The sequence below is a fragment of the Adiantum capillus-veneris genome, chromosome 19, assembly GCF_014529385.1.
Source record: "Adiantum capillus-veneris isolate H3 chromosome 19, ASM1452938v2, whole genome shotgun sequence".
In the NCBI taxonomy this organism is placed as follows: Eukaryota; Viridiplantae; Streptophyta; class Polypodiopsida; order Polypodiales; family Pteridaceae; genus Adiantum; species Adiantum capillus-veneris.
In genome coordinates this window covers 96,201,756-96,225,247 of record NC_140949.1, presented here as the reverse complement: position 1 = coordinate 96,225,247, position 23,492 = coordinate 96,201,756, and positions in this window count along the sequence as shown.

The window sequence follows — 23,492 nt, the reverse complement described above, 5'->3', positions numbered from 1 at the left end:
GGCATTTGTGCGCACACTGGTTGATTGGGGCTCTGTTCTTAACCATTGCAGGACGTTAATTTACACTCTTTTTTAAAGCAAAATGACATATTGCATGACGTGCAGGGTTGGAAGTTATGTGTTAAAAACAATTTGTGTCAGCTTGGCGTGATAAAATTGTTGGGCTTTAGTACAACTTGGCACTTGTAATTTCATATAAAACAAATGGTTGGGGTGCTATTCACTGCATCTAGTACCTTTGGTTGATAAACAAATAAGGTATCTTACTTAGTTAAGGGCCGGACACGGTCGTTCTTTAAAAGTTGATAAGGACTTGTGGATATCTTGGCATTATGAAGGTAAGCATATGGCTGGTATTTTCAGCTTTGGCATAGCTTCCAAGCTATGATTCAAAAAATGGGATTCCATATTAATAAGAGGGAGTCTTGCTACCCTGCTAACTGGCTATGCTAGTGGTTTCAGCTGATACCGTCTCTTGCCAAAAAATAGAAATTAAATGATTAGGCATCTTATACAGAAAAGGTCGGACATGACCTATCTTTGTCTAAAGGGATACCAATGATACCATGGGATTACTAAGTCTGAAGGTAAGTATATGGTTGCTATTTTTGGGCTTAAGCATAGCTACCGAGCTATGGATTTTGAAATGTTTGAACTCTTGGTGGAATTCACCACTCGCATTAGAAAGTAAAATGTACCACTCATTTTTTTTAAAAAGACTACTAAATAACCTAGCTTGTCTAAAGTAATTAAATCCTATAAGATGGACATGGATAACAACTGATATGGTCCATTGGTACCTGTAAAACACATCCAAGGCTAACTGAATTGTTCTCTTGTTTAGATGGATGCAGGTAAGGACTCTATCTTATCTTGGAGGATTTTCTTTTCTTTGGCAAGCAACCTTATTGTAATGAAATACTCACTGAGGAACGGGGAAGTTCTTTTACTACTAATCTTACTGAAAGAGGATCTCTTTCCTACAATCATTGTACTTAAATAATTCTGATACTGAGTTATTTTTGTACATATCAGTTCATTATTCCTTGGCCAGCTGTCTTTTGAATGTAAAAATTCAATTATGTCTTATTAGTTAAGATTTAAACAGCTACACACACACACACACACACACACACACACACACACACACACACACACACACACACACACACACACACACACACACACACACACACACACAAGGAGGAGGAGGTTCTTGGCTACTTTACCGGATGGAGGGGCGGCAATGGGCTATGGTTATAGGATTAGGGGTGGCACATGGTGGTAGTAAGCTAGCACCACTAACCACCATTGGTGGGCTAAGCTGGTGGTGGCAATGGGTGCTAAGGGGCGGAAATGGGAGGTAGTGGTGGTGGGATGGAAAAAAAAAGCTTGCTCCAAAGCTCGCTCCACAACTGTCCCCATCATCTTGGAAGAGAGTCTCTTCATGAGAAAGAGCTTGTATTCCGAACAAATTTTGCAAGAAAAGGATTGGATTCTCAATAAAGGCATGCAATCACATGAAGGGCTATGAAATTGGTCTTGATTGGAGAACACATGTATCATAAGGGGATTGGTAGTGTTATGAAGAGAGTTCTATACCATGATGAGACTTTTGATTGATTGAAAGATTATTATGAAGCGAGATGTGGAGGTCATTTTGGAGTGAACACAACAAGAAGGAAAGTGTTGAATGCTCAACTTATGTGGCCAAGTATGAATAGGGATGTTGTGCGTTGGTGTAGAAGCTGTCATGAGTGCCAAATGGATCAAAAAAGGATGTTGATGCCTGAGCCGTTAAGCCATATTATGAGATATGGGACTTTTGAAAAGTGGGGTGTGGATGTAATAGGTCCTCTTATAGGCACCAAGTATGGGAAACACCACATACTTAATGAAGTGGTTAAATCACATGAAGGCTAGAAGCCAAGGGTAGTAGAGGAGCTACAAAGAAATATGTATGAAACTTTATCTTTGATTGCATATGTTGCAGACTTGGAGTTCAATTGGAGCTTGTAAGTGATCAATGAAAAGATTTTATAAATAATATTATCACCAGATTGGTAGAGAAATTGGAGAGCAAGCACATTTACACTACTCCTTATCATTTACAATGCAATGAGTTGGTAGATGAATTGAACGGAGTTTTGCAAAATATATTGTTCAAGCTCACGGAAGAGCTTGTGGATATATATTTGGAGAGTGCATTGTGGGTATGCAAAGTGACTCAAAATTTAGCCATAATTTTCACTTCATTTCATTTGGTTTATGGTGAAAAATATTAATATGCTAGTTAATGTGAGGCCTTCTTCATTGAAGTTCATGTTGAAGCATCAATGCATAGCCTCTTGTTGGATAGAGAAAGTGCTATTAAGTATTTTGAGGACTTGAGAAATTTAGGGCTGATGTATTCAATGAAGAGATAAAGGGAAGCAATTGTGCAAGGGTACGTTGCTCATGAGGTATAATAGTGCTTTGGACGACACCTTCCAAACATAGTTAAAGGGAAAATGAGAAGGTCCTTTTTCTTGTGTATGAGGTGTTTGATAACAAAAGTTATCAGCTTAGGGACTCGGATAGGAAGATGCATAATGCAAGAGTCAATGGATCAAACCTAATCCTTTTGTGATAAGAATCATGTGATGAAGCAAATCATGCATATGGAACACTTGAAAGTGTTCCATCTTATTGAGGGGAGAGTATGTGATGGGTTTTTATGAAATGACGCACGCCACCCAAAAAATTTGAGAGATTTTTTTAAAATTATTTTGGACCTCATGGATGCAATAAAGCATGATTGTACAAAATGTACAAAGGTGGTGTGTGCCTGCTGTGTCTCTATGCATGCATGACAATTGTGCAAGGTATATAGTGTTGTTATTTTTGTACATAGAAGTGTCAAGACATGAAAGACTTAGAAAATACTTTAAAAAGATGAAGAGAACAAAAAAAATATTGAATGAATAGGAGAGGTTTTCTCCAAGTTTTTGATCATTATTTTAATATTTTTAACCTAAACTTAGAGTGATTTGGAATAGGGCTTGTTTTGAATGGGTTATGGTCAAGTTATATTTATATTAAGAGAGTGCCTCTGAAGTGAAGGAAGGGCATTTGAGAAAGAGTAAAGCCCTTGGTTTTTTCATCAAAATAGATTTCTATTGTTTTTTAATCACCTTTGTTCTTTAATCTTGCCGATCCCTTTGCTTCCTTGAGCGGGATTGAGTATATTGACAGATGTAGTGGTGTAGAGGGAAGCTAGTCGAGGATAGTCGGGATTGTGTGTATGTAAGGTTGAGAAGATTAGTGAGTAGAGATTAGTCCATATCCTTTTTAGTAATCTATTCTCTTAATCCTTTTTTCTGTGCGGTGGTTTGAGGAGTCGTAAATGCTAGTTCTCAATTCTACACAACGTGGCTTCTTGCTCAACTGAGAAAGGAGAGGGTTGTGTTCTTCAATCTTCAATTCCTTCCATTTTGTTAATGTCATCAATGTCTTCCACACATACTAGATTATGAGATTTTGTTCATCATGCTTATTTGCAGGGCTTAAAACCTATGCAGATTCGTTACATATCATCCTCCACATGCCTTATGCCATCATCTTTTGTCCAAAGCGGTTGTGTTGGTGACGGTTTACCACTTATTCTTGATCTCAAAGGCTTATAATCATTGTGTGTGACAATCTCTTTGACTCGAGCGGTGCTAGGAACTTTAGTGCAATTGCTCCTCGTCCCCAAAACCTTAGTTTACCTTCTTCAATGATAATGAGAATGGAGCTTGAAAGACCTAGGCTATTACTTTGCGTTTGTGCTTGCTACTATGGACGAGTTCACATGTTCAACTTGCAGCTCAACGTTAGCGTGGATGAGGCACTTTTCTTCAAATTGTGTGATGATTACATCACTTAACTCACATCCAAAGCTTATCATCATTTTAGATTTAGCCAAAAAAACTTACCCCCTCCACATACTCCTTTCTTGGCATGTCATAAATATTTCTTTTGAACGAGATGGGTTTGCTTGCATTCTCACTTGGGTCCCTTGACAAGCGTTTAAAAGAGGAGAGTGTTGAGAGTGGTTCGTAGCAATGGTTCAAAAGAGGAAAGTGTTGAGAGTGGTGCCTAGGATTGGGTAAAGATCCTTGGAGCTCAAATAGGATCTTTTAATTTAAAGACAAGGCGTGCAACTCTAAAGCTTTTTTTTTTTTTGCTTTCTAAAAGAAGCCTTAAAGGAAAGTTGAGTTAGACATTCTTTCAATGTTTTCAGTGACGATTAAGACTTACTTTAAATGTTATTTTGTTTTTTAGATATTAAATTAATATTTTTATTTCACTTTTGATTTCATTTTCTCATTTGGCTTGAGTTCTCTTGGATTCTATTCTTTTAAAATGCTAAAGTGAAACTTCATCTTGCATAATTCTAGTAAGTTTTATGCATATACACACACACACACACACACACATATATATATATATATATATATATATATATATATATATATATATATATATATATATATATATATATATACACATATATATGTGGGGCAAACTATGGCAAAGAGAAAAAAATCGATGAAATATGTCATAACTTTGTTCCAAAATCTTACAAACTTAAAAACTTCTACTAGTATTTTTGGTTTTCGTCATTGCAAGGAGTATACTCGATCACTTAATAAAAGAGATATTCCCTAACAATGCTTTACCTTATATAATTTTACTTAAACTCAACCTAATGATTTTATCATTTTTTTACTGTTTTAAAAAGCCATAGTGGGTCTACTTCATATTTCATTAATTAATTAGCTTGATAGATTTTCTTTTCCACCCGCGCGAAAGCAAAGTGTAGCCTATTTGCACCTCTTCTTGCGCTGCATGCATCCCGACCTAGGCTACTTCTGCCATTGCTCTCTGTCCTCTGTGTTCCATCCCCTCTCACCTACCGCGAGACACATCAAATCTGCGCTTCAAACAAACACGGACAGTGGTGAACAGAGACACACACACACACACACAGAGAGAGAGAGAGAGAGAGAGAGAGAGAGAGAGAGAGAGAGAGAGAGAGAGAGAGAGAGAGAGAGAGAGAGATGTTGCCCCTGTTGCTCATGGACCAACTCTCTCCCCGTATCTCTCTCAGCCTGCAGAAGAGCGTGCCCACAACATTTTCTTGGCCTGTGTATATCAAGTCGCTAATAAAGTTGGCGACACAGGCTGCAATAATCAGAAAGGAAACGAGAGAGAGGTTAAAGAGGAAGAGTGAGAGGGGAAGGAAGAGGGAGAGGGAGGTCCTGCACAACGATAGACTCCCCACACAAACTTCCCAGCTACCTAAAGCTATGAAACATCCTCAACATCTGCTTCGAGCCTGGTCTCCGTCCTCGCCTGCGCTTCCCCTGAAACTCCCTCTGCAATTGCATGCCTCGACTGCAGCGCGTCCGCCCCTGCCTCGACTGCACGACAGACACAAAAGTCCTCACCTGCGATGCGTGAGAAACAAAATATCGGTTGCTCTCGACGCGCTGACACACGGCCTCTCTCCCTCGTCCGTCTCTCTCCATGTCACTAGCGGCTTCCTTTTACTTCACTTTTTGAAGGGTATCTCATACTACTGGGTCTAACTTGTACACAAACTCATTAATTTGTATGATTCGATTCTAAAGAATCTTTCAATTTGAAGCAAAAGCAATCTGGAGCCCATTCTTGCGTGAACAGTTCGTCTTCGGAACCTGCCTTGATGCATCGCTTAGTCTGCAGTGTTGTCGATGATTCCCCTACCTCGCCCATGCCTCCCTCCTGCAATTTTAGTTGCACCGTGCTCCTTCTCCTGCGCTCGCCGTCCATGCCTCACCTAGTCCTCACTGACTGCACGTTCTCTTTACTCGACCATGGCTTGCAGTTGTCGCAATGCAGGGAAGCACACCAAGGGAAATCTTGCCATGCCCATTCACGCGTCAAGTCTATGCTAATATGAGTGATTATCTGAGGAGATGAACATCTTTCTCGAAAGACTACTCCTTCTTCCTCTCAATCTACTCTCATACCCCGCTAGCTCTCACCATCTTCAAAGGTGTGTGAGGTCTTGGGTCTGAGACCGTGAGGGAATTGATGTTGTGTTTTATAAGTGTTTTGCTTAGTGCTTGAAGTTTCCATCTTCATTGCACTAGCTAGCATTGAAGGGACACAAAGAATTGTATTGTAAATGTCTCTCTTGATGGGAGAAAACATAATACAAAGCCTTTTGGAGGGGGGATCAGCTCCCTGTAAATCCGATTCTCAACTGTTGTCAATAGCTTAATGTCTCTCTGTTTTGAAGTATTGTTCATGCTATTTAACTAGGTGTTATACTTTTTGTTGCTCTCTCCACCCAAGCACTCTTGTTAGTCTCATTAGGAGTCTATTCTAATGAAATGCTCACTATGTTTATGCTATTTTCCGCTACACACAAGTTACTAGGCCATTAGATGTTACATTGGTATCAGAGCAGAAGGTTTCTCTTTTCTTGCTCAAGAAGGGAGGTCCTCAAGCTTGCTATAAATGGTTGTTATTATTAATTGCAAATGAATAAGTAGAATAGGGATTTTTCAGCCTTGTAGTGTGCCTGCCTTCGTGCAAATAATGGGGCATCACCGTCGAGAGCTATGGTCTTAATAGTGGAGTCCTATGGGGCTTGCCTACGGTGGCTTAACCACTATTGAGCTATTAGAATCTTGACAGGAGCCGATGTTGTTTTGGTGTTGAACGACCCTCTCTTCTATTCCTTGCAACTAATGGTATTCGAGCCACGGGTACAGTAGCTTGAGTGCTTTTTCTAAAGGGGTAAAGAGGAGTAGCAACTAGGGCTTCAAGTGCCAAAGTACACCTAAAAAGTTTACATCTAAAATTTGTTAGAATGGCTGACAATAGTAAAGAGAGTGAAATTAATGTTGATAATTTTGATTTTGCTAATGAGTTGACTACTAATGATGCCCCTATGCTTGTTTCTAAGCTTCAACAAGCCATGGGCAATCCATCCCTCCAAAGTGAAGTGCAACGGCAGCTTTGTGCTCATGGGATTCTCCAAGCTCCCCACCATGACAAGAGAGTACCTAGGAAGCCTCCTTGCGCGACTTCCAAAAGAGGCCTCTCTCCGATTCGGGAAGAAGAAGAGGATCCGTACGAAGGGCTCAAAAGTTTTCTTCTTGATGACGCATCTCCTCTCAACGGAGAACTCAAGAGCCCCCACCAAAAGAACGAGAAAGAAGTGAGTCTCCTGCCACCTCAGCGGAGATGGCTCCACGAAGACGGCGGGCTAAACACTCTCCATCACCTCCTAAATGGAGAAGACCATCGCACACTTCTCCACACCATTATTCAAAGAGGGATGACAAAAAGCAAAGAGAAGAAAAAGGGGAGAAAGAGGACACCCTCTTCTCCATCTTCTTCATCCTCTTTCTCTTATGAAAGTGATGGTGCAGACAAATAACATCAAGGCAAGAAAAAGGAAAGAAAAAGGTCACCCTCTTCTCCATCATCCTCTGAAGAAAGCGATGGTGCAACTTTTGAACCATAAAAAAGAAGAGGCCAATAGGAAATCCTATGCTGTGTGGAAGAGGTTGTCCAAGCTCAAGAAGTTCAAAGAGGGAGGGAAGAGCATCTCTTTCCTTACCTATGATGGCACCTTTGGTGCTACGGACAAAGTCTTGGCCTTTATCCAACAATTCAATGCGACGTTTGGAGATGAGGGCTTCAGTAGCTATGCACTTTCAAAAGTCCACCAGGCAATGGTGGTCTAGCCTATGTGCCAACGATGAAGCTCCACAAACATGGAAAGCTTTAAGAGCTTCCATTATGAAGCAGTTTTTGGCCACCAATGCCAAAGACAAAGTACTCACCAAATGGAGAAGCTTGAAGCTCTCTCCCTACGAATCCATTCATAATTATGTAGACAAGTTTTGGGACTTACATCTCAAAGCCATTGTCTTCAAAAAGATGGATTTTGGAGAGCAAAAACAACAATTTTGTGCGGGCTTAAATGGCGGAGCATGTCAACTCCCAAAGTCCACGCACCATATCGGTGGTTATACACCATACTATGGTGGCTTCTCAAATCAATTTCCAAGTAGGGGCTAAAAGAAATTTTGAGCCCACAGAAAACAAGGGTTCCAATGAGCCTAAGGGGAAGGACAATGTCCAAAAGTCTTCTAAGCGCAATTCCAACAAAGCTAAGGAGAAGGGAGTTTACAAAGGCAAAAAAAAACTCTCTCCTAAAGAGCTTAAGCGTTATCGCAAGGATAACCGTTGTTTCAAGTGCGGCGAGCAAGGGCATGCGTACCACGCTTGTCCCCAAAAGAACACCTGCCATGAGCCTCCTAGATCTACCTTGGTCGAAATCCAAGAGGAGGAAACTCGCCACAAAGGATCTCCTCGATGCCATGCTTGGGGAAAGGTAAAAAAACATGATGCTTTTATTCTCTTTGACCCTGGTTCTACTCACAATTTTATATCCACAGAGTTGGCCACCAACCTAGGCATACAAGCCTACAAGATGGGAGATGTCCTATCCGCAGATGGTGCTTTCAAGGGGCAAGAAGCTTTAGTCACTCCCTTAATCGGGGAATTGAGGCTCCATGTCCAAAGCTATGTGGACAAAGAGGACTTCTTTATCTCTCCTCTCAAGCACGAGGATGTAATCCTAGGGGAACCATGGTTTGATCGCATGGCTGCCAATGTTAAATTCCTTGAAAGGAGAATCTACTTTAGGTTCAAGGAAAAAGATATGTACATAGATGCTAAAGAAATGGGTAACAACATACCCATTCTACATACGCAAGCTTTCAATAACTCAATAAAGAGCTCTATTTCCGGGTACAAGATTTTTGTTAAAGATTCTCAAAATGAACCTAATGCTTTAGCAAAAGAAAACATAAACAATCACAAAGAATTAGAGTTATCCGATTTTCTCAAGGGGTTTCAAGATATTTTTATTGACGACATCCCTTGTGAACTACCTCCTAAACAAGGTAATGATGACCATGCAATTGAACTTCTTCCAGGAAGTTCATCGCCTAACAAACCTCCTTACATATGTTTTCAAGCTCAACAAGAGGAGATTATGTGGCAAGTGCATGAGTTAATTGAAAAGGGTATGGTTAGGCCTAGCTCATCTCCATTTTGCTCACATGTGTTATTAGTGCAAAAGAAAGACGGCACATATCGTATGTGCGCCGCTGTAGAGCACTAAATAGGATCCCTATCAAGAATAGATTTTCCATTCCATGGGTAGAAGACCTATTTGATAAGCTACAAGGATCCACCTACTTCAGTAGGATTGACCTAAAAAGTGGCTATCATCAAATAAGGATAGTTGATCAAGACATTGTAAAGACCGCATTTCGCACTACGTTTGGTCTTTACAAATATATTTTCATGCCTTTTGGCTTGACCAATGCACCAGCCACATTCAACCGCTTGATGGTGAAGCTATTCAGGCCTCACCGAACCTTTATTGGAGTGTTCTTTGATGATATCATCATCTACTCTAATTCATTAGACAAACATAAGCAACACCTCTAGGTAATATTTCAAGTTCTAAGAGAGAATAAACCAAGAGTAGTAAGATGTTATGTATGACCTGCCACAATTTCAAATAGAAGGGGAGTTTTTTTTTATGGGGGATTTTAATATGGTTTGTTCCATACAAGATAGACAATGGCCCTCCAACATTTTTGATGGGGGTGAGCATCAGAAGTGGTCTTCCTTGGAAGAAAAATGGGCTTTGCTAGATGCTTGGCAGACTGGCCCTTGGAAGGATGATGCAGGGTTCACCTACCACTACTCCAAGCTCCCAATCTGCCTCCTGACTTGATTGACTCTATTTTTCTCATGGTGGCGAATGGGTGCCCTCTACTTTACTTATGCAAATCCTCGTGAGTGAAGGTCTCTCTAATCATTTCCCTCTGCTTGAAACATTGATATTTTCTTCAGAAGAAGCACTTCAATTGTAGGGTGCCAAGAAATTTCTTATCACTTACCCTAATCTGTTTAAAAATGCTCACTTCAAGTCTTTGGTGTCTCGCGTTGTAGAAGAGCTATACCAGAACACTGTCAAGGAAAGGACCGACCCATGGAAGAGATTTAGTAATAATATACAATCAACAATCAAGAGAGTGGATGCAATGCTGAAAAAGAGTAATAACCACACAATTTCAATTCGCAAATCTGGGTTTAAAGAGATAGGCCAGAAGAAAATGCAAGGAAAGCCCTCAAATCAGGAGCACACTAAATGGTTGAAGCTCAAGAAGACCCTGCACAAAAGGGATATGGAGGCGACAAATTTCCTCAAACTTCAAGCCAAGGAAAATCACATCAAAACTGAGGATGTCGACAAAAACACCTTACTCAGAGTGATCAAGGTAAGAAAACGATAGAATACCATCTCCTCCTTGATCGACCAACAAGGAGCCCAGATCAACAACCCTGATTAGATGGGCAAATTCATGGTAGACCACCTCAGCCAAAGCATTGAAATGGAAGACTCCCCCTGTTAACCACTGGCATCCACTTCTAGTAGTCATGGGCCGGGCTTGTCGGTCCAATAGAAAAAGGTTAAGAGTGATCACCAATGAGCGGCGCACTCTAATAGGAACATTCAAGGGCTAGTTGGCTAAGTATGGGTGCCCAAGTGTGAATGGGGCGAGCTCATATAAAAGTCACCTAAACCTAAAAATCATTCATTCTTTCATTTGTGCAATTGAAGAGTGCTCTTGCTCCATCTCCATCTTCTTCTTCTTCATCTCCTTGTGTGTGTGTGTGTGTGTGTATGCATGAGAGAGAGAGAGAGAGAGAGTGTGTGTGTGTGTGATCGAGCATTGCGACGATGGCACAACGGCGATGAAGCAGTTGAGCGCGGTGCAACAGCGGCTCCTTCTTCTTTGTGGCGAGGACTCCTCCACGAAGGCGAGCGTAGGGTGGCGAGTGGCACACCCTTGCTCTCTTGAACTTCCTAGATTAGTCTAGTTGTGTGCTTGGAGCCATTTGTGGCTCACACACAGTGTATCGGCAAGTCCCTTGCATTGACACGTGTGATAGACGCGCACATTTTTGGCGCCGTTGTCGCGGAATGCCTTGCATTAAGTTTGAGTAGCACTCTATGCTACTTTGTGGTGCATTTTGAATTGTAGGAAAGGTAGAGAAGGAAGGTGTGTGTGTTGAGAAGGAGTTTGTTTGGAGTTTGTTTTGCTGATGTATTGTTTTGTTAAAGGTACTATGTCTTTTTTGGTTAATAAGGTGTTGAAAGGTACTGTGTTTTCTCTGTGATAAGGTGTTAGGATTAAGGTAGTAGATCCATAATGTTAGTTTTGTGTAAAGTATAATAAGTAGTTATGTTCGCTAAGGAGTTGCTGTAGTAGTGTGTTAGTGTGTAATAGTAGTTGTATTAGTTGTAAGTAGGCGACCTTATCCAAAAAAAAAGAATAAAAATTAAATTAAAACAGTTAAAAAAATTTAAAATTTTAAAGGTAGGATCGAGATCGAGAATATCCCCCAGACCCAAGCCCAAGTCCAAGCCCAAGCCCACACTCAAGCTCAGACCTCAGTCCCCCTTTAAAATTACGTATTTAGCCTCACGTGTAGGTTAAAAACGACCTTTTTGAGGACCAACGGAGCTTCGGGTAACCGAACACTGTGCTGTAAAGCACACCATGACCCCCTACGCGTACGCTTGTTTCGAGCTATCACACGCTCTAATCCAAAAACCGATAATTAAAAAACGAGTGAAAACGGACGCCTAAAAAAGTAAGCGGTTAACCTTCGAGGTTATTCATTGACGCTTGTAGGGTGCCAAAGGCATCTGCACTCTGGTCGTGTGCTAGAAGCTAAGCAACTAGAGAGCATTTTGACTTATGCGAGTTCTCAATATCCACCTACCATAGGTTCCGGGCCCTCGGTGAGGACCCAAGGTAGTACAAACCAAGACCCAAACATAGTGGCTAGTGACTCTTCCTCTAACTACGACGTCATGGAGGGTTTCCTAATGCCTAATCCCGATAGATCAAGCCAAGACATGCATGCCATGGGTCCACGGTCCGGGCCGAGCGTGCTTAGCCGCTTGAAGGAAACCTTTAGTAGAGCCACTCGCTCCGAACATGGAGCTAAAGATGTAAATGAGAGGGGCGGGGAAGTAGATTCACCATTCATGACCAACGTAAACCCTATGCTCTTAGAGAGTGTGCATGTGAATACTCCATTCACTACACCCCTTGACTCTTCAGAGTTATTTCCCTCCGAGGTTATATTACCTGATGGTAGAAGCCTTGCCGAAGTAAAAGAAGTTGAGAGATATATCATCGCAGCTAGGGAAAATGAAATTGAGAGTTTATGCAAGGTGGAGCAACAAAGAGAGTTAAAAGAGAAAGCCCCTATGTCAATATCTTTGCTAGGAGAGCAATCGGGTGCTCTTGAATTAGCGACCACTAAGGGTCAACCCATAGAGAGCCACATTGTATCTAGTTCAAAGGGCACCCCTAGCACCTCAATCCTAGATGGAGCATTCTTAAATGAAAACTGGGAGTATGAACTACAAACGGAAACTCTAACCGACCTATACATAGGTCACACCTATCATGTGGGTTGGTTAGATGTCCTACAATCCACAACGGGTGCTACTAGTGTGGGGGATCAACAAAAAAGAGTTTGTGAGGTCATCCATAGAGTCATTGAGCTAGAGAGACAGAACAAGGGGATCCACATGCCTTCAACGGGTCTCATGAGATTCTTGGATACAGGGAAGTCTAAACAACCAACCTTATCGCAATGGAGACTCCCTCGATAAGTCCGACGGATCCCCCATATGTTGTTTCGCCAGGGGTCTCAGTGCAATCTGAGCCTACAAGTGATAGCTTTACTTTTTCAAGTCTAGCTCATCTTTCTCTTGATGAGACCACAGCTACCATGCCTACCCCAATGATGGGCATGCCAAGAAAAACACCATGGACCTCATTTGTTAGTAAAGCACCACTACATGGTAGCTCAATGCCTGCAATAGTACCTACAAGTGTGTACCAATCATATGCACCTATGGGTCATCGCACTCATGTAGCCCCTACTCCCCCCATTGTTTCAACTACCTATGCTCCACAACCACAACACCCAAGCTCTTATTTCCATGGGACCATACCAGCTAGCATTAGCATGTCACATCCGACAGTCCACACATATGAAGTTTGGACCGCCACATGGCAAAACACTGTACCAAACGTGGAACCCAAGGGCTTCCTATGTGCCAAGCCCAATGCCAATACCTACTCTACATGTAGTCTCTGGAGCACCTCCACCCACGATTCCTGCTCACTTAGGTGACTTGCCAGAATTTGCTCAATCTATCAATCGATCTATTGCTGAGAATATGCGTAACATGCCTGATAGAGAACCTAGAAGTAAGGCAGTACAAATAGCCAAGCTCACACAAAAATTTAGTGGAGACGTGGATGTGAGAAATCATATTGGTTTAAACAAATATGCAATTCTCTAGGAGAACACAATGACCTGCATAAGCCTTAATGCTTTAAGCCTAACCTTAAGTGGGAAGGCAGGGGATTGGTATAAAACCCTAAGGGCGAAAGAAAAAATGACTTACCCTACTCTTAGGAGACTATTCTTGAAAGAATGCATACGAGAGGGAGTGCTTTGGGGTGTAGCCTCTCATCTCCAAAAAGCCCAATGAGAGGAAGGAGAGTCAATGAAAGACTTTATTAGTCGCTTGAAGCATTTGAATTCTCGTTGTAATCCAAATCAGCGCTTCAATAATAATCAATTGCTTGATAGATTCATTAAGGGATTACGACATGAGGATATCTACAATGGCCTAGTCACTAGAGGTATCACCACTTGGGAAGCAGACACCACCAATGCGATCCAATTGAGGATAATTTAATGATTCAAGGAGAAAGAGTGTCTGTTGAGCCTAAATCTATTAGCTCGCAAGCATCAGGGCCTCAACCAATGACCCTAAAGCCTATTGCTAAGGAGCGAAAGATATCTGAGATGACTTTAGTAGATCTCACCAAGGCCATTCAAGAGAGTCTTAGAGACAATCGTGCTCCGCAAAACAATCATATGTATCCAAGAAGGGAGCAACAATGGTGCTCAGTATGCTATGGAACACATAGTACCAGTGAATGCCCTACTTTTAGAGTAAAATCAATGGGAACTGCAATGTATGTGGGAGGTATGGTCATCAAGCTAAGGATTGCATAGTATTTAACCGCGATGGCCAATAGACCAACCTTAGCATGGACAGACACACCTCGAGTGCCTGCATTGATTCAGGCCCCACCTCTTGAACAAACATCACAACACGTGGTCCCTAGGGCCCAAAATGTTGTTCAAACAACACCCTTACCACCTCCAGTGCTAGGACTGCAACCACCACATCCGAGAATCATTTCTGTGAATCAAGTGGATTGTGAGTCATCCATTGCTTGTTTGGAAGGCTCTGTGGAAGATATAGACCCTAATATTGCCTATGGGATGGATGTGCTTGAAGAAATTCCACAATACTACATGGAGGACTATTGGGGATAAGTCAACCTCTCTATCAAGTAGCTGCTCTTGCTGCAAGAGGCCAAAAGATCAATTACACTGCTAAGAGACCATCTCTTCAATGCTATGAGTGTTGACATCCACATCGTGTGGCCGAGTGTCCTATTAGGCTACAAAAGAACGCCACACTAATGCAAACCAATCAAGCGAGCACGTCTACAATGCCGATACTCATGTGTAATCGATGTGGCATAGATCATTTGATTGCCCAATGTCCAAATAATCCAAATGCACCAAAGATCATGCCATTAAACTTGATTGAGGTTACCAAGGAGCCATCACAAGGTACGCATGTGGTACTAGTAGTAAATGTACTTACACGATCGATGCTCCAAAAACAAAATTATATTCTTGAAGAAAGAGATGCGGCATCAATTGCCTAATCCCAGAAGAAGAAGAAAACTCGAAGGAAGAGATCGCAAAAAGTAGCGCAGTCAGACCCTAGTTCAAAGACCAACATAGGGACTGGTGATGACCATGTATATATGAACGACGTTGAAGAGGATTTTGATTCAGGTGAAACCATGGAGACCAAAACGACCACTAAGATAGAAACCAACAAGGAAGATCTTCATGAGCCACAATGGCCAGGATCCAAGAAGAAGATAGGAACTTATCCAAACCCTACAGAAGAGATCAAGCGAGTCAAGCAATTAAGGAGTTTGGTAGAAGATACCCTAAGGGATCTAGAACCAGCACCTAGGCAGATCTAAATTACAGACACCGTGTTCCCTACGCAACAACAACCTCACCAAGTCCATAAACCCTTAGCCATACCTAGTGTCATCCAAGAAGAAAGTGACTTAAAGTCATGGAAAAGTGGGCGTACTCACTTCTTGATGGAAAGAATGTTTACAGAGGGACTACCTGATCCTATCGAAGAAATGGAGATCCCATCTTCCCCACGTCAAGGGGCTGAAGCCCAAAAGGTGTTGTTAAACATTGCCAAATTGATGGATTTCATGTCTTCAAAAGTTAGAACCACCATCATGTCCAAACTATATAAAGACTCTGAGCTAGTCTCAGCTCTTCGAGCCTTCCGCAATGGAGAACTAAAGTTTGGGCTACCATAATTTGCACAGATGGATGGAGCAGGGGAGATGCCAATAGAGAGAGGAACACTTAAATCCACAACCCAACCTAGATGAGAACCTTGTTATAAAAGTACATGTTAACAAGTTGGGACAATACTTTGAGAGTGATGAATCCAATGCGACCATACCAATCACTACTAAGGGATTAACTATGAAGGGAATCCTTGATGGTGGCACTGGGGTTATCATTGTGACTAAAAATTGCTGGGAAACTATGGAAAGACCTTACCTTGCAACCACAACCATAGTAGTGAAGATGGTCAATGGGTCTATTGTTAAACCTATTGGGATGCTAGAAGATCTCAAGATCAAGATCTTTGGACATAAAATAATAATTACCTTCATTGTTATGGATTTCTCCAAGGACACTATGGCATCGGAGATTCCATAGTGTGCTTGGAGATGATCTTAGGACGTCCGTTCATGAGGAAAGCAAAAAAGGTGCATGACTGGTCTAAAAACCATGTCTACCTGCAGTTCTAAGATTCTGTCATTCGAGTGGATCTTGTAACTGGTCGAGCACATTCTCTAGGAAATAGGTTTGTCATTGATCATAGATCTAACACCACAGTTCACTCAGCCCCATTGCAGTATTGTTACACGTGTAAAGCGAACATTGATGTTGGGGAAGATTCTCCTTATATGGATGTACTACCTGGGATGACTAAGTCGGACAATGTGGATAGGGTCCACCTAGCAGCAACCATAGACACTTGGGGAAATAGGGGGACGACCTAGGTAACACTTGAGGGGGATGAAATGCCACCACTTGTATTATTAAATATGCTAGAAGCAATGCATATAGCTTCTGATGACCTACAAGATGAAGGTTTGACTGGCATTGGAACCAGTAGTGCCTCACAAGACTATAGTCCACACGATTTAGGGTCAGAATCATCAATTGTTGAGCCGTACCATAAGGAGACGACACAATCGAGAGTTAGCTCAACAACAAAAGGAATGGGAAGTGAAATCACAGTCCACAAAACAACAGGACCCCAACAAACTTACACCCTGCACTTGAACATTTCAAATCATATACCACAGAGGAACGTAAGGTTGTGGTATACAAAGGCTCAAAGAAAACCTATCGATGGGAGCAATGGAGTCTATGACGGTCTAGCGATAGTTAAGGAAATAGAGTTAGCAGACCCAAGAGAAGAGTCCAAACTTGTTTTCATTGCCCAAGATCTGACAGAGACTGACGAGTGTGTACTTAAAGAACTTCTCAAGGAATTCAGGGATATATTTGCCTGGACATATCATGATATGAAAGGTGTTTCACCTTCCGTGGTGCAACACACAATCCCCATGAATAGCATGGCTAAACCAGTTCAGCAACGACCCTACCCAATGAATTCTAAATATACAAAAATACTTCGAGAAGAGATTGAAAATCATTTGAAATGCAGATTCATATACCCTATTGAGCACTCAGAATGGGTGTCTCCAATAGTGATTATGCCAAAAAATAATGGGAAACTTAGAGTGTGCATGGATCTCAAGAAGGTCAATGCCGCCACTAGGAGGGACCATTACCCCTTGCCATATTCAGAATATGTGCTTGAAAGAGTTGCAGGGAAGGAAGCTTATAGCTTTTTAGATGGGTACTCTGGCTACAATCAAATCACAATTACGCTAGAGGACCAAGCTAAAATAGCATTTATAACCGAATTTGGAGTGTTCGCATTTCGTGTTATGGCTTTTGGCTTAACCAATGCCCCTGCTACCTTTCAAAGATTAATAAACATTGCTTTTCGAGAATATTTGAGGGAGTTTTGTGAAGCTTTCTTAGATGACCTTTGTGTGTATTCCTCTTGGAAAGAACATCTATCATGCTTATGAAAAGTGTTTGAGAAGTGCAGATTGTATCGCATCTCCTTAAACCCTTTCAAATGCCAATTTTGGGTTAAACATGGAGTCATTTTAGGGCATATAGTGTCCAAAAATGGGATTTCCACAGATGAGAGAAAAATTAAATCCATTGTTGAATTGCCACCACCTACAAACTATAAAGGAGTTCAAAGGTTCATGGGACATGTTGGTTATTACCGACGGTTTATTTTAAACTTTGCCGATATAGCTCGTCCTTTGTACAAGCTTCTTATTGAGTTCCAATGGACCGCAGAGTGTGACCATGCTTATGAGTCATTGAAAAAGACCTTGACTAGCGCTCCTATTCTACGAGTGCCCGATTGGAATGTAATTTTCCATGTGCATATTGATGCATCGAACTTTGCTATTGGGTGTGTTCTAGCTCATCCAGGAGAACATAAACTGGACTACCCCATTAGCTTTGCAAGTCATCAATTGAATGATGCCGAGAGAAACTATACCACTACAGAGCGAGAAGGTTTAGGTATGATTTATACAGTGAAAAAATTTTGCTACTACCTTCAGGCCAACAAGTTTGTTTTCTATGTTGATCATCAAGCCTTGTTGTATCTAGTAAATAAACCTTGTTCCACGAGAAGAATTACACGATGGTTGTTAATTCTCCTTGAGTTTGATTTTACCGTTGTGCTGAGACTTGGTAAAGACATGTCATGGCGGATCATTTGTCTCGCATACCCAATGGTGAAGCCCCTACTGGAGTCGATGATGAGTTGCCCGATACTTCTCTATTTCTAGTCGAAACCATACTTGAATGGAGTGAGAAGATTGTGAACTTTCTAGTTAATGGTTTTCCACCCAAAGAGCTTCGTAAGGACATAGCTCAAAAATTGTTAAAAGAATGTGAACCTTACTCTCTCATTGCAGGAACTCTCTACAGGCTAGGGAAGGATGATATTCTTAGACGTTGTGCCCGTGAGGATGAGTATTTATACATACTGCAAGAAGCCCACATGGGTATAGCCGGAGGACATTTCTCACGGGAACTAACAGCTAGAAAGGTGTTGCAATCAGGCTATTGGTGGCCTACCTTATTCAAGGATGCATCACTTTTTGCAAAAGAATGTGATGAATGCCAACGTTACAAGATCACACAACGAAAGGATAAGATGCCCTTACATCCTGTTAAAGTGACTCAACCATTTGAAAAATGGGGTTTGGACTTTGTAGGACCAATTAGTCCGACAGCTCGTAGCACTCAATCTTGATATATTATCGTTGCCATTGACTATGTGACAAAGTGGGCGGAAGCCAGGGTGACACGTAAGGCCGATGCGAGGTCAACTGCCAAGTTTCTCTTTGAGAACATTATTACAAGATTTGGTTGTCCCTTTGAGATTGTGAGTGACAATGGTACTCATTTTATAAATGGAGTAATAAAAGAACTCACTACCAACTTTATGATAGCTCACCATAAACCCACACCTTATTATCCACAAGCAAATGGCCAAACTGAGAGCACCAACAAGACCTTAATCTCTATCTTGACCAAAATGGTGCAAGCTCATCGCGCAGATTGGGATTTAAAGCTGACTTCAACTTTATGGGCTTATCGTACTGCGTACAAAGGTTCTATTAACTGCACACTATTTAAGATGGTGTATGGCCAAGAAGTGGTTATGCCATGGGAGTTTGTCGTTCCTAGTCTTCGAGTAGCTTCTCAAGAAGGTTGGAATGGTAACCTCTTAGTTGAGCGATTATATATCCTTAAAAGGCTAGATGAAGAGAGACAATTAGTCGTGCAAAATGCACTTGTGGAGAAAGATAGGAGGAAGAAATGGTTTGACCGTCATCTAAAGAACAAAGATATCAATGTTGGTGATAAGTCCTTATGTATGGAGTGCGTAACAAAAAGAAAAAGTTGAAATATGCGGGAAAAGGACCATATAGAGTATGTGAGATCACCCCACAAGGAACTATTTGTGTGGAGACTCTTGATGGAGTTGAAACCATTGGATGGGAGCAAATTTAAAAGATACTATGATCCTTTAAGCCAAGAGGAGCTACGTGCCATCCATAAAAAAAAGGCAGCCAAGGCATAAATAGTATTGAAGAAGATACAAGCTTAAGCTGAGGCTAAGGAGCGACAACAACGCATAAGACGCCAACGAGAGGCTAATCTTGGAGGTACACATGCATTCCACGTTGAAACCGACAAGGATTGGTTGGACTCTGACACACCTCTACGATACCCTATTGAGCTAAACAACACCTATAGAAAAGTGCTATATAATACCTTATTGGACACGGGTGCCAAATATAATCTACTATCATATGGTGTGTGGTGTCAGTTAGGGAAGCCACCTCTATCTAAAGTATTATCCAAGTCAAGGGTGTCAACAAGAAAAAAACTGCGGTTTTTGGAATCTGTCACACTTCTATCAGCTATGACAATGGGGTTGTAGCTCAAGACTTTTTGGTCATGCATGTTGGAACTATGGAGGGTAATATAAACCTAGGATGAACGTGGATGATAGCCACCAAATGCACTATTGATTGGGGGACATGGGGTGTCACAACGCAGAAACCAACTCTTAGCCCTACCACTCAAGCCATAGTCCCTGAGATATTACCTCTTAAGGAAATAAAACCCAAACATTGCATGTCCAAGAGGTTGAACCATATGTCCCCATATCCCAACTCTCTAGAGCTTCAAATAATGTAGTTAAAATAAAGCTTGAGACACACAAGACCCATCCCAATATAACAAAGAAAACATACAAGTGGGTACCTAAAGCTTCTTTAGCGACCATAGCTAGTGCTAAAAGACAGGAGCCTGGTAAGAGACGTCCCACTCGCCCCAAGAAATGTAAAGAAACGTTGCATTGGATTACTAAAAAACTATTGGAAGCCCAAGGCTACTATGAAGGAAATGATCAAATCTGGGTGCCAAAACGTAAATTGTGCTCTTAGTCACATGGCCCATGTGAGATTAATCATGTGGCTCCAAACCAAATTAAAGATTGTGGAAAGGAAAAAATCACAGAACGCTACACACCCGCTCCAGAGCTAGTTTGGGTACCGAAGAAAGAATGATTTGTTCCACCTAGCTCAGGAATAGGGAAGTCAAATGAAGCTTCTTGCTCTTCATGTAGTTCTTATACAAAAATGAAGCTTTGAAACAACCTCCACCCACCATTGTATATATCCATACAAACAAGGAAGAGTTTGCACCTCTCGTTGTAAGTTCACCACCTACAACAATGTTGCAAATAAAATCATGGGAGAGTACCTTACCACCCTTGCAACTAGATGAAACGCATAGGGCGGTCGAAAACTATTGGTTAAATCCTTCACCCATAAAGAAGTTATAGCAATTTGAAGTTTAAGTTTATGCAGATCTGTACCGGATTGGGCAACAACATCTGAGGGGATAGAAATGAATCGAATGCATGGTCTTGAAGTGCTCACTTCGTTGATCTTCGCAAATCGATGATAGGAGTTATGGTTATCAAGATATCGCCAGATTAAATTTCCCAAGGGGCCAGTTCTGTGCCAGGTCGATCGCCTCGCTCAGTGTGCCATCTGGGAATTTTACAGCCTCAACAGGGTTTGTATACATTCTATGCAGCTTGAGAAGTCTATAGGAATTTATGGCTCGTCAAACAAAGTCCGGGTTGATGAGATAATATGGCTTGAGGCCGGTGTCAGTTGTCGGCGCTGCTGAACTGGATTATTTTTGAAATTAGAGACGATATTGTCATTAAGGACTGTCAGATTCCAATATGGTTGTGGCAAAGAAACTCATTAAAGTTTCAATCAAATGCAAAGGGAATGCCTTCCGGCAAAAGCAATCACCTATACTTGCATCTTAAAGGCATGTGGCATTATCCAAGATGCTGATATGGGCAGTAAAAATCACGATGATATTGTCATTAAATACCAAATGTTTTGCTAGGTGCTGCTTTGGCCAGAATGTATACCAAATGGAAGCTAGCAATGCCTTGCCCGATGAATATGCCCAAATGTGGTGCCCTTACGAAGTGGCTTGGCCACCCAATTGAGTCGATAGAAAAGCATGAACGAAGAATCGGAGAAGGATTGAAACGTGAGGAGGGTGATCAAGAAAGAAACGGACTCTCTCTCTCTCTCTCTCTCTCTCTCTCTCTCTCTCTCTCTCTCTCTCTCTCTCTCTACCTCGACCTCGACCTCGAGGAGCAAGAAGAAAGACTCAAGGCTCTCTCTCGTGGAGGAGCAAGCAGTAAGACTATCTCTCTCGTCCGTGAGTAAGCAGGTCTCTCTATCTCGAAAATCTTAAGCAAAAGGAATCCGGCTTTCTCTCATCTCATAAGGAGCAAGTAAGCTCACTCTCTTGAGCTCGAAAAGAAAAATCACCAACGGAATATAGAGCTTGAAGGCAATCATAGCAATTTGATTAGCGGAGAGTCCAAGCTTGTGAGCAGCAATTAAGGCAGTGCAAAGCAAATAGAGCAGGAAGCATGATGAGTGACACAGTGAACTTAAATGAAGTTTGCAAAACTTTGAAGGTAGTTGAAGCAGATAAAGCGATAGGAGAGAATTTCCATCACTGTCATCAGCTTGAAGATTGATTAATCATCTTGTTAAGTTTTGGTGTCAATAACGGCCTGGTTAATCTTGTAAAACAGGAGCTTAAACTCCTAGTTATCAGATGATCCAAGTGACGGTGCTCCTAACAGCCCGCCTTGGCTACCGATTAAAATGTACTCAAAGCTTGAATCGATTAATTGAAGATTACAATGATTACCAAATTTTTTAGTGTTTGTTGTTCTCTCTCTTTCACACCTCTCACAGCAACAGGCCCTGCGCCTACTCGGCTCACGTTTCGAACACATATCCCCCGACAACGGACAATCTGAGCTCTTGTTCAATGAAAGAATTGTGGGCTTTGTTTGCACCCAACTTGTTGAATTTTGCTTCTTCTATAATATCTGAAAGATCAAGAACTGCCGCTTTGATAACGACCTCTCTGTGGCCAACTTCTGAATGATTGTACAAGAAAGTGAGGAGCTTATATATGTGATACGTAAAAGCCACAACTCTGATGATTGGCTCAGGGCGACATGGGCCATTTGGATAAGTCTGAACAGTGATCTTGATAGTAGCTTGCCAACTTGAATCCGATGTCCTTTGGCTTGAGGTTTTTCTGTAATTCTGTCTATAAGATTCTAATACAATCACTCACAATTGTGAGTTTGGCCCAAAAAAAAATTTGATCCCCTTATGATGTATGGTTATCCATATCGAAAGGATATGGAAGAGCTCTTTGTGATTTTCTTAGTTATAAGCAATTCAAACTCAAGTGAACACTCCTTTTAACAAAAAGATATTGTCATATATTGACGTTCCTTTGATATTAAGGTTAGGCTAAGTATATATACTAATAGATAAAGGGGAAGGGGATTCCGGCTCCCCCCCCCGACACGCGTCAACAGAAGATCAATTCGGCAGTGTCGCCTGCAAGACTGAGAAACACAGTGATGCAGAGAGAGAGAGAGAGAGAGAGAGAGAGAGAGAGAGAGAGAGAGAGAGAGAGAGAGAGAGAGAGAGAGAGAGAGAGGCGACGAAGCCGCCGGCCACACTAGTAAGTATAGAAAACAGACCCACTTTGTCTAGTTTTTGTTTGAAGAGAGAAAAAAGTACTTTAAAAAAGAAAATGTAAGTAAAGTATCATTCTCGTTCTTGTCTAGAAGAAAATGTTAGTGATGATAATTATACTTAACTAGTAAAACGGCGCCGCCTTCAGTGGCGGCATGGCCCCTCTTACCCTCAAGCTCTTCACTCTTGATAAAGTGAGAAAGAAGATCAAGAAAATTACTCTCTCTTCTTCTTTTTTTCTTATCTCCCCAGTGTCCCCCCCCCCCCCCCTCTCTCTCTCTCTCTCTCTCTCTCTCTCTCTCTCTCTCTCTCAACCATGTCAATCAACTTCAAAATCTGTGCTCAGAGCAATTT